Raw genomic sequence first — 13,008 nt, 5'->3', positions numbered from 1 at the left:
TGGCCGGTTTGGCTCAGTGGTTAGAGCATTGGCCTGCAGACTGAAGGGTCCTGGATTTTATTCCAGCCAAAGGCACGTACCTCGGTTGCAGGCTCGATCCCTAGCCTCCTTTGGGGCTGGTGCAGGAGGCAGCTGATTGATGTGTCTCTCTCACATCGATGTTTCTCTCTCTTCCACTCTCTCTGTAAAGCAATGGAAAAAATATCCTCGGGTGAGGATTAAAAAAAAAATTAAAACAACCAAAAAAACACAGACACATAGACCAATGGAGCAGAATTGAGAGCCTAGTAGTAAACCAATGCATATCTGGTCAACTAATATTTGACAAGGGAGCCAAGAAGATTCAATGGAAAAAGACAGTCTCTTCAGTAAAGGGTGTTGGGCCCTGGCCCGGTGGCTCAGTTGGTTGAAGTGTCACCCCACTCACCAGAGGGTTGCGGATTCGATTGCCAGTCAGGGCACTTACCTAGGTTGCGGGTTTGATCCCTGCTTGGGGTACGTGCGGAGGGCGGTCTATAGATGTTTCTCTCTCTCTCTCTCCACCTTCCTCTCTCTAAAATCAATAAAAACATCCTTGGGTGAGGATTAAAAGGGGGGGAAATTTTACTACAAAATATAAATAAGTAAATAGTGCTGGGAAAATTGGATATTCACATGCAAAAGAATGAAACTAGACCGATGTCTTATAGCACTCCACAAAAATGAACTTGAAATGGATTAAAGACTTAATCCTGGAAATGGTCCTACCAGGTAGTACCACCATTGTTCCCATTTTAGTCGGGGAAACTGAGGCACGGGGCAGTAAAACTGCTTGCTTGAGGATGACTCAGCCAGTCCCAAGTGGGGCTTGACTTTTCAACCCAGGCAGTTTCAGCCCTGGGGCCTTCATTGAGATTCAGCTCACGTGTTCCACGTGTGAATTCTCTTGCTTTGGACCAGGTGGGCATTTCAGAGAGCTAAGTGGGTTTACACCCCTTGGCTTGTCCAGAAGCTAGTTCTGTCTGGCACGCATGAGAGGGCTATTCTCTGCCCTCAGGGAGGCTCCAGCCTAGCTGGTGTGGTTGTACTCGGCATATATGACCCCCTTTTGGCATCATTAAAGTCTTATGACAGTTTTTTATAATTATTCTCATAATTGATAGATTGGGAGACTGAGGCTCTGAGAGGTTGACTGAGCTATCCAGGAGGAACCAGGAAGAGATCGTTACAGGGTGTGAATCCTAACAGCCTGACCTCATTGCCTAACCCCAAGGGGAACAATAGGGAGTAAATGCCAGCAAGCTGGGAGGGCTGCCTGGAGGCTGTTTTGTCACCAGGACCCTGAGGGACTGGAGAAGAGTAGAGAAGGGTGGGTGCTGCAAGAAGACCCTCACTGCCCATGGCACATGAATACGTTTCTGGGGACAGTTCTTCGAGGGCAGATTTCCAAGCACGGTCCTGCCTCTCCAGCCTAGGCTTCCCTCAGGCCAGCTCTGCCTAAAAGGAAGGCAGCAGCAGGAGCTTCATTAACGCCTTGGAGACCCCAGCAGCCCTGGGGGGATGAAAAGAGTCAGAGAAGGGAGCCATCCTAATTTTGGCACACCTGGCAGGGGGCACAAGGCCACTGAAAGGAAAGCAGCAGGGGCTGGCGGGGCAGGCCCCGTCATTGTTCCAGCGGGATCCTCGGATGTCTCGACTTCAAATGCAAAACCAGAGTAAAGGGGGGTGGGGGCCCAGTGGCCTCTGCTCCTCCTTTCATAGACCAAAGGACCCTGGCGGCTTAGCTCTTTTTCCTAATTTAAAGATATTTCAGGCGTTTGGGAGCTCCCCTATGGTGAAGCAGAAAGGTTGGGAGTTGGGGGGGGGGGGTTCTTGAAACTTTCATCATGGTTGCTGAGGGAGACTGAGGGAGTAGGCAAGGAGGAGGGGGGACCAAGGCTGGTTTGGGGCCAGGGGTGGGACACTTGTGGGGTAAGGAGACCCATATTGTATTCTCAGCTCTCCGCTGCCTCAGTTTCCCCTCACTGGGACCTCGGTATTCCTCTCCAGTAGGTAGGGCAGGATGCAGAAGTACCCAAACGTTGTCCCTGCTAAGGAAAGGGGGTTCCTCTGGGTCAACCCTGGAGGCCTGGAGTGAGGGTCTTGCTCCCTGCCAGGCCCTGGAGAGGGCAGCTGGTCAACTGGGTACATGTGTGGGGCAGGGGGAGCTGTGGGAGGCGTGGGAAGCAAAAGGAGGGGGCTACCCCTCTTCCCAAAAGACTGATGGCGTAGGTTTGGTGCCAGCTTGGGAAAGAAGGTCCAGAGCTAGGCCACTGGGGTGCAGTCCTCGGCTCATCTCCACCTGGGAGGGTGCACAAGAACTGCCAGCCAGCCAGGCAGCCCCCTGGAAGGGGGAGAGGGAGGGCACGGACAGCTGGGAGGTGGGTAGGTTTCCCTTCCCTCAAGTCCACGCTGCCCTCACTGCCTTTTTCTCCCCCCTTCTCCTCCACTCCTGCCCTTTCCCACCCTACCCCAGACTGCCTCCCTTCCCGGCCCCCTGCCCTCCCTCCTCCTCACCTCTCCTTGGCTCCCCTTCCCCTGCACCCGGGGCTGCGCTCCCGCCTCCCTCGGTGCCGCCACCTCCCGGCTCCCAGCCATCCATCCCCTCTCCCCTCCTCCCGCAGACTAGATCCCGCCTCCCCACCATCCTCCCAGCCCCCTCCGCCCTCCCTCCCGGCCTCTCTTCCCACCTTCCCCAGCTGGAGAGAGGGGCCCCTCCCCTGCACCCGTCCCCGGCCGCGGCTCGGCTCCCGCCCTCGCCCCGGCTGCCATCTTGCAGGATGCGGGAGAGGGAACTGCGCGCGGGCCACGGAAACAATGCATTTTTTATGAAGCGCCCCCGCCCCCGCCTGGAAATCGTACATTAACGCCGCATTGATTTCTCTGGCGACGGAGGGGCCTCTCGCGCCGCACCCCAGGAGCTGTAGGGTGGGCGAGAGTAGGGGGGGAAGGAGGGCACCGGGGGGGGGGCAGTCCTGGCTCCAGAACTGGCGCCCTCCCCGCCAACACCCCCAGATGCCCGGGTTCCGCAGGGGCAGCCCCGCAGGTGGGCCTGGCATCCAGGCCTCGGGAGCTGGTTCCCAGAATTAGGGGATTCGGGCGTGTGGCTTTCTAGTAACTCCTGGACCGAGGCGTCCCGCAGAGTTCCCGTCAGCCTTGACAGTGGCCGGGAGGGGCACAGGCGACCCGGGCTGCCCGCGAGGCCCGCTCCCTGCGGCCCAGCTCCTGGCACCCGGGTGCGTCCTGTCGCGCTCCCCCCGCCCCCAGCCCCACCCCGCCCCCGCCCCACCCGCCTTGTCTCCCCCCCCCACTTCCCTTCTTCCCAGATCCCGCCTCCTCCTCCCTACTCTCCCCGCCCCCCTTCCCTACCGACTGCTCCCTCCTCCCACACCCTGCGTGCTAATGGCCCAGTGGCAGGAGGCTCCGCGGCTGTTTCCGGCGAAGTAGGGTTTGCTGCCAGGGGAGATGCTGGAGCGATTCCGAGAGGGGGAGAGAATCACACGCACATAAATCTGGGATAATGAAGGTGGTGCTAATGGGGCTGGCAGCGCAGCTCCCCCGCATCCTCCACCCCGCACGCACATTCAAGGACCAGCTGGGGCTACTGACCTCTCCTGAGGGCCCAGGGCCCCATCATCCCTCCGAAGGGGCCTTGATGGGTAAAGGGGCCCAGGCCGTACCCACCTCTGATACATCTTCTTGCTGGGTCTCAGTTCCGTTTGCAGCTTGCCACTTGCCTGCCTTGTGGCCCATCAGTAATGGTTACACCCAGTTTTCGCGAGATTAATTCAGAGACCGAACTGAGCGTTTGGAGATTTATTATGCCAGCGGCTGCGAGGGGCTCCTGCCCTAAACAGACTCGCAGCCCGCAACAGTCTTCACAGGGAGAATATAAAGGCAAAACCCACATTGTTTGGCTAAGGGGGCAGGTGGGGGGCTAGCCAAGCGGCAGACAGAAGCTAAGAAAAGCATTAATTAACTTTCTTGGTTAACTATTCCCTGGAATTTACTCCCTGGGATTTTTACGGGGGAAACCTTTTACAAAGTTTACAAAGAGCCCGGAGAAGGGGAGGAGGCCATTGCTGACCAAATTTTGTTGCTCTTGCTTATCTTCAAAGTAGCGGCTGTAAACGGCTGAAATGGGAGCGCTATACTGCATAATGACCACCAGGACAGATGAATTTTCCAGGTCTGCAGGCCCCCTCTTCCTATTACTCCCCACCACCCCGGACCCCTACATCTCTAGGTTTCCTGAGGTCATGCCACCCACAACATGACATTGTCTGTATATTAATTGGGTTTTCAGGCCTTTTCTCCATTTTCTAGCTGTGTGACCTTGGGCAAGTCAGTTAACCTCTCTGAGATTCAGTTCCCTCTACTGAAGGTTACCTCTTCAGTTAGAACCTGAATTCACTCACTTCTCGCTTCTTGGCACCCCACCCCCACTCCCCCAGCCTGCCCCTATCATGGCATCATGGCATTTAAGTTGCCCCTCTGTTCAGAATGCTGCAATCCATCCCCGTGACTTTAGATTCAAGCCAGATGCCTCACTCAGACTCTTCTGGATCCCTCTCCTCATTGCTTACTCCACTCCAGCTACACTGAGCCTTTGCACTGGCTGTTCCCACCTCCTGGAACACCCTCCCCCCAGACCTCACATGGGTGGCTCCACCTCCTTCTTTAAGTCCCAGCTCCACGTGGCTCCATGTCACCTCCTACCCAGGACCTTCCTTACCACTTCCAATTGCCCTCCATGCACCACCTTTCCAGCCGAGCCATGTCCCACTGAAATACAATCTCTTAGACTGTGACTGTTGTCCTCAGTGTGTCCCAGAATATCTGGCATCTATTAGATTTCCTAATGTGTGTTAAATAAGTGAATTAAATACATAAGAATGTTGTAACTCTTTAAGGTTATAATGATATAAAGTCCTTGGCATGTCACAGGATTCAATAAACCAGGGCACCTGCCTTCTTCATGAAGATGGAACTAGAAACGAATAATCTGTGACAATTTGCTCTTGTGGCCTCTCCCAGTCCAGAACCTACAGAGATAATGTGGAGTAAGAAATATTCCCCCAAAAGGAAGATATTTGCAAGATGTATATTTGACAAAGGACTCATATCCAGAATATATAAAGGGTGCCTACAAATCAGTAAGAAAAAGACATATAATCAAATATATAAAATGATGGACAACTTGAACTATTAACAAAAAATATCAAAATGGCCAATAAGTGCATGAAAAGATGCTCAACATCATCAGTCATTGGAGAAATGCAAATACAGCCACAATGAGATGTCACAACACATCCACCAGGATAATTAAAATGAAAAAGACCTGTGATATCCAGTGTTAGCAAGGATGTGGGGCAATGGGAACTTTCATATACTGCGGGTGTGAATGTAAAATGGTACAGTCATTTTGGAAAACCTGAAATATCTTGTAAAACTACACATACACCTGCCCTATGACCCAGCAATTCTACTCTTGGGTATTGACCCAGCAGATATGTGAACTTGTATTCCCCAGAAGACACGAGAATGTTCATGGCAGCTTTATTCACAATAATCAATCACTGCAAAGAACTCAAACATCCATCGAGAGTAGAAGAAAGCAAAATAGCCCCACAGTGGAATATTACATAACAAAGAAAAAGGACAGGCTAATAATATTTGCAATGTCAAGTATTCCCAGAGCTTTACCGTGATGTGAAAGACGCCAGACACAGAAGAGGACATGAGATATGGTTTCTTTTATATGAAGTTCAAAGACAGGCAAAACTAATCTATGAAGACAAAGTCAGATGGGGGATACTGTCTTCTAGGCAAGAGCATGAGGGAACTTTCTGGAGGGACGGTATGTTCTCTCTTGATCTGGGTGATCGATACACAGGTATATACACGTGTAAGAATTCATCGAGCTGAAATTTAAGACTGCACTTTATCTTATGCAAGTTATATCTCATTCACAGGAAAAAAAGAAAAGAAAATGTCCCCTAGAGCTGTGTGTGACCCTATTCTGGGAGAATCCTGACATCTCCTTCCTCAGAGGTTTCAGGATGGTCTTTCAGACAGAAGTTGGAAAATTTAAAAAGCTGCCCCAGATTCAGAAGGGAGGTCCCCAGGTGGGAGTGCCCTTGGGGTGACTTGGGCCTCCAGCCTCCCAGACCTTGGGGTGTGGGCAGTCTAGTTTGAGGGCAAAGGAGTGTTTTTAAGGTCTCCTTCCTACCCCAGCACCCCCCACCCCCATCCGAGCTATGGGGAGAGCCAATTTCTATACCAGAAACTGCTAGTGAGTCTGGTTGCTATGGCAACAGGGCTGCGAGGCCCCCAAGAACCTGCTGCTCTCCACATGGGGAGCTTTTCCCCCTTAAAAGGGAAATGGGAGTCGGAGAAGGAGGAACCCCTTTACTCTGATCTTGAAGGAGATGCTTCCCCCACCAGCTTTGCCCGAAACCCTTAGCTTTGGAGAGGAGGGTCAAAGTGGAATCCTCACGGTGGTTAAGGAGGGACGGGAGTGTAGCTGTTCATGGGTTATACCAGCCCTCCTAGGTCCCAGAAAAGACCAAGAAAACAGTCTTTCTCCAGCTCTCACTTTTCCCATTTGTTCGTTCATTTTTTCCCCCACAGGAGGTGTGGGAGATGGGTAGAAAGAGCACTGCATTTGGAGTCAGAAGGAAAGGAAGGTCAAGAGTCTGGCAGCCTCACTGTGTGGACTTGACTCTAACCCTAACCCTTGTCTCCTCTTTTACAAAATCAAGAACAATAATAGTTCCTACTTCAAAGTGTTATTGTGAAGAGTTAGATGGATTAACACACAAAAAGCACTTGAAACAACTTCGGGCACATAGTTGTCTGACAATACATCTATTATTGTTTTTATGTGTCAGGTCCCCTGTCAATCACTCTCATGTGTAATAATGTATGTTCCCCTCACAGCAGCTTTGTGGGATAGTCATTATTATACCCATTTCATATACTAGGTAAACTGAGGCTCAGGTGTCCTCTGAGGTGAGAGTATTCTCCAGTCTCCCAGAAAGCCTGGACTCTTGAACTATCCCAAGCCCTTAGCTTAGCTCAACTGAAAGTGGGCTGGTGGCTTTCCCTGAGAGTACAGAGAGGGGCTGCCCAGGTCTGCCTTCTGCCTCCTTTATTCCTACTCCCTGTGTATGTTAAGAGAGTCACAGCTGCTTCAGGGCTAGTGTCCCCACAAGTCCAATGGCTGCCTTATCCTGCCTCACCCTCTTTTACTTCCCACCGAGAATGCAGGAAATCCCCCCTTGGGGGGAAAAAAATCCAGATATTACGGACAAACCCTCCAGACTCCTGTCTCAGCTCCCTTGCTAGAGGACCACTGTTGTCTGTTTAGGGCGTATCCTTACAGATCTTTTTCTGAACACTTATATACACCTATACCCACCAATAGAAATATAGTATTGATTTGTGTAATATCTTAGTTTGGGTTCCCTCAAAGGCAAAGACCCTGAGACAAGGATCTGGGGGTAAGTTGTCGGTCTGGGAGGTGGTCCCAGGAAACAGTTATGGGGAACAAGGAAGGGAAAAAGGAACCGCAGGTTGTGATTTTCAAAGATGGCCACCCCTCATATTTATCCCATCACACAGGCTTTTCTTACAATATGCTAATGATCCCCCCAGAAGAGGTAGGGTCTGTGCTCCCTGCCCCTTCAGTCCAGGTGGGGCTTGTGACTGCCCCAACCAATCGAGTATAAAGGAGGTGATTCTGAGAGATTTTAAGAGGCTGGGTCATAAAAACTGAGATACCTTCCACTTGGTTCTTTCTCCCTCTGTCCCTCCCTCCCTCCCTTCCTCTTGCTCTCTCTTAATTCTTGCACTTGAAATCCAGCCACTATACTGTAAGGGCCAAGGAGACTGAGACCATAAAAGGAGCCACATGCGGGTTTTCCAGCCAACAGCCTCAGCTAGATCGTCAGGCAGCAGCCAGCAGCAGCCAGCAGTCATGCAACGAGTGACTCCTCTTCAGGTGCCTCCAGCCCCAGCGTTCAAGTTTTCCAGCTGAGGTCGCAGACACTGGGGGGCGAAGACAAGCTGTTCCCCTCGTGCCCTGTCAGATTCCTGATCCACAGAAACATGAGAGATAATGCATGATCATTGTTTTAAGCCACTGTGTTTGGGGTAATTTGTTAAGCAGGACTCCTGTGGGCTCAGTTCTGCTGAGGACCTCGGGGAGACTCTGGGTGTGGATTGTGCATCTCTGACTTGTCCCCACCAGGTTAGAGAGTTGAGGTATATCCACCAGCTCCCAGTCTTTTTATCACTGTATTAGTTTCCAGTGGCTGCTGTAACAATTGATCACAAACCGGGTGTCTTGAAATTTATTCTCTCACAGTTCTGGAGGCCAGAAGTCTGCAATCAAGGTGTCAGTAGGGCCACCCTCCTTCCAAAGGCTCTAGGGGAGGATCCTTCCTTGCCTCTTCCAGCTTCTGGTGGCTCCTGGCACTTCTCGACCTTCTTCCATGTGTATCCAAATTGTGTTGTCCTTTCTCTTATAGGGGTACCAATCATCAGATTCAGGGCCCACCTCAAAATCCAGGATGATCTTGAGTTCCTTAACTAATCATATCTGCAAAGACCCTATTTCCAAATAATATCACATTTACAGGTACCGGGGATTAGGCTACGACATATCTTTTGGGGTGATACAATTCAACCTACTGTAATCACAATAGATTTTGGTGCTTTTTCTACTTCTTCTTTTTTTTTGGTCTCGTTTTCCACGGTATGAAGCATAATTCATTTAATTTGTTCCCTGTGGCTGAACCTTAGATTATGGCCAATATTTCATTGTTGCCAAAGTCCTTATGCAGGAGAACAAATACTTCTCCAGAAGGTGGAATACTTTCCACCAGTGGAAGAGCTGGCTGGATTTGAATTCTAAGTTAAGGACGGTAGGACAAGATAGTCCTATGTGGCCTTCAAGATCCACTTTTCAGCCTGGCCGGGGTGGCTCAGTGGTTGAGTGTCAACCTATGAACCAGGCTGTCAGGGTTTGAGTCCTGGTCAGGGCACACGCCCAGGTTGTGGGCTTGATCCCCAGTAGGGAGCGTGCAGGAGGCAGCCGATCAGTGACAATCTCATCATAAATAAGTGGAACAACGAATCAATGTTTCTCTCTCTCTCTCCCCCTTCCTCTCTCTGAAATCAATAATAAAAAAACGTTTTAAAAAAATCCACTTTTCACCTACCTCCACCTGGCTTGGGGTGCTGGGACAGATGGAGGCTCCCTGGTCCTCTGGCTTCCAGTGAGTTCAGCTGACAGGAAGCACTGGTAGGAGATGGAGGGTAGGAGGGGAGTGAGGTCAGCTTTGAACCTGTCCTGTAAGCTGGTCACTTGTGCCACAGTTCCTAGGGGTGGTAACAGCTGCCAGCCTCACAAGACCCTAGGGAGGCATGGCAAAGCTATTCCCGAAGGCTTCCCTCATCTTTATAACAGACCTCAAGTCACCTACTTGCATTGCAGAGTCTTCTTCCCATGGGAACCCTGACCAAAAAGAGTTCTTCCTCTTGAGCTGTTTCTCTCACCTAAATTTAGGGAGAAGTTTTAAATATTTAGCTTTTTGGCCCTGGCTGGGTAGCTCAGTTGGTTAGAGCACCATCCAGATACACCAAGGTTTTGGGTTCAATCCCCGTCAGGGCACACACAAGAATCAACCAATAAATACATAAATAAGTGGAACAACAAATTGATGTTTCTCTCTTTCTCTCTCTCCCCCTCCCTCCCTTCCTTTCTCTCTGAAATCAATAAATACAATTTAAAATAAATAAATATTTAGCCTTTTGTTTCTTATTATAGGCAGGAAACACACTCAGTGCACACCGGGAGACAAGAGTTCTCCCACGTTTCCAGCCTTGAGGAAATCGCTATTGATCTTTATAGGTGTTTATCCGGTGCATGAAGAAAAGGGGTTCTATGGAAAGTAACCTCACAGGGTGATTAATTCCTAACTGGGCAGGTCATGGTGGGTAGTCACACCCCAGGCATATAACTTTTTAGCAAAAAGTTTATCTTTGCTTTAAGCAAGCCCTGTCCACCCTGCCCATTGTTTCTGTGCATCTAGGTAACACACACCCTTCTTTAAAAAAATCCTCACCCAAAGATATGTTTTTATTGATTTTTAGAGAGAGAGGAAGTGGGGGGGAGAGAAAGAGAAACATTGATGTGATGAAAAACATCGACCCGCTGCCTCCTGTATGTATCCCAACCAGGAATCGAACCCACAACCTAGGTATGTGCCCTGATCAGGAATTGAACCCACCACCTTTTGGTGTAGGGGATGACGCTCTAACCAACTGAGCCATCAGGCCAGGGCTAGGTTAACACACCTTTGAAATAAACTGTAACCACCCTCAGGAAAGCACACAGCCTGGTTAACTGTCCTGCAATCCGATCCCCGCCTCGCCTTTCCCCACCTCCATGGAATCTTCCTTATGTTTCCTCAATTTCAAATGCACACAGGAAGTTGCGAAACTGTTATTCTCTGGCCGATTTCAGATTTTGCTCCCTGGCATGCGTCATCGGTGTGGCTCAAATGACCTCTTAGCAAAATTCTCCAGAGGCTTGGACATTTCGTACATTGGATCCTCATCTTCCTCAGAGCAGGACTTTGGGTCAGACAGAGCCAGACAGAAGTCCCAGCCTGATCGTCATATGCTGTGGAATCTTGGGCAAGTTTCTTACCCCCTCTGCTCCAGTTGTCTCATCTATAAATGAGGTAATCATAGTACCCGCTTCATCGAATTTCTGGGAGGTGCAAATGCTCAGGAGCTGAGGTGTCAATGTCAGTGTCACCGTTTTTCAAATCCCCATCCATGCTTTCTGAAGATAACAGGATCTCAGACCCTCCTTTTTGTGGCCCAAACAAGTTTTGATCTCCTTCAGCAGCCCTAGGACCTCACAAGGCTGCTCCTAGGCTACTAAGATTTTTTTTGAGGTCTTATGTCTGTTTTTATAGTTTTTCTATTAGTCCCCTCACAAATTCAAGCTATTTGAGTACTTACTAAGTGCCAGGCATCATGCCAAACCCTTGGCAGACATAATTTTCTGTAACCCTCACAATAAGCCATTTTAAAGAAGAGGGGATCAAGGCACAGCTAATAAGTGGTAGAGGCAGAATTTCTTCTCATCTCTTGCTTCCAACACTGTTGGTTTGTCCACCTTGAGTAGTTTCCTGTGCCCATTTAACGTAACCAGTTACTATAGTAGTTATTACTGTGTCCAAACTACGAGTAAAGGGGCTACAACTAAGGACAGCATCCATTGGTTCAGTTCAAGTCCACACAGAATTTTTTAAAAAATATGTTTTTATTGATTTTAAAAAGAGAGGAGAAGGGAGAGGGGGAGAGAGAGAAACATGGATGGGCTGCCTCTTGCACACCCCCTACTGGGGACTGAGCCCGCAACCCAGGCATGTGCCCTGACCAGGAATCGAACTGGTGACCTCTTGGTGCATGGGATGACACTCAACCAACTGCACCACACCGAACAGGTCTCCACACAAAATGTTAACCACCCACCATCTGCCAGACCTAATACTTGCTTCTCAAGACAAGAGAAATGGGGTCCTCTGGGATCCCCTTCTTCCTGGAGCTTCTACACCTTCTGGGTAGAAGGTGCATGGATTCTGTGATACTGTGTTTGGTGCATAGAGAGTTTTTCCCTGCAGCTGGATGCTCAGATGGTTCCAGATGGTTAAAGGTGCCAGAAAATGACGGAAACAATGCAGCGGTGTTATGGGGAAGGTTGGTGGCGGAAGGAAACTATAGTCCAGATTAGAGGCCCAAGCTCTGGACCCAAATGCCTGGCTTTGAATCCCAGAATCATCATTTTACTAATGGTATGAACTTGGACAAGCTCCCTCATTCCCCCGTGCCTCAGTTTCTTCATCTGCAAAGTTGTCCTGATAGCAACCTACCTTCTAGAATTGTGATGATAATTCATGGAACTATTTAACTTTTTTTTTTTTTTTAGAGAGAGAGAGAGAGAAACTTCAGTTTATTGTTCCACCCGTCCAGGCATTCATTGGTTGCTTCCTGTGTGGGGGTATGGGGACAAGGCTCTGACTAACTGAGCTAGATGACCAGGGCTCACGAACTATTTAAAGCTCACAAACTATTTATATGTACTATTACAGGCACACAGCAAGCACTCAATAAATGATTATGACTATGATAATGATCCCCTGGGAGCAGCAGGGCTGGCAGAGGAGTCAGGCTGAGCCAGGACCCCAGCCCCAGCCTCGGAGAGGCTGCCTAGTATTCGGTGGGGGTAGGGGCCTGGCACAGCCCCAGCAAGCCTGTTAATTACCTCTCAGGGTCAGGTCTTAAGAGCCCCTCCGAGGGGATCTTCGCCCAGCCCTCTGCATATTGATCTCATCTGAGCCCTCAGCAGGTGGGCGGGTCTCTAAATCCTCTCTAACTCCCATTTCCTGCCCTTTTAGGGCAGGAAGGCCTCAGGCAGGGCTTTGCTCTCAGCAAAGAGGCTGGGAAGCTGGAGTGCTTTGGGGGACTTCTCAGCAACCCTCCCCCCCACAACAGAGGGACAGTGCAGTGTGCACATGACGGACGTCCCCCCGGGAAGGGCAGTTGGCACTGCTCCCCCTCTGCCTGCCAATCAATGTACCAGAACACCACCCATTTCTCCCCCCTGCCTGAGAATCCACCGTGCGGCTCCAGAACCCCGTAAACGGCCCCTCCTGACCAGCAAAGGCCAGGCCCGCTGGAGTACTTGGGAGGTGGCGAGCTGCACCGCTTTCCTGTTCTGTCCTTACAGAAGCCAAAGCTGCTGGAGGAGCCGCCTGGCCTGGGCCTGGCTGGGCTCTGCTGGGGGAATTACATGCTGTATCCAGGGGGGCAGTGGGTTTTAACTGGAGTGACCAGTGCTTTTTGGGCCCTTTCTTTGCAGAGTGATGTGGATTTTTCACGGGGCTTCCGTGGTGTCTGCCAGGCCTC

Source organism: Miniopterus schreibersii (assembly GCF_964146895.1).
Source record: "Miniopterus schreibersii genome assembly, chromosome: 4".
In the NCBI taxonomy this organism is placed as follows: Eukaryota; Metazoa; Chordata; class Mammalia; order Chiroptera; family Miniopteridae; genus Miniopterus; species Miniopterus schreibersii.
The sequence above is the reverse complement of the archived record's forward strand: the minus strand, read 5'-3'. Positions refer to the sequence as shown.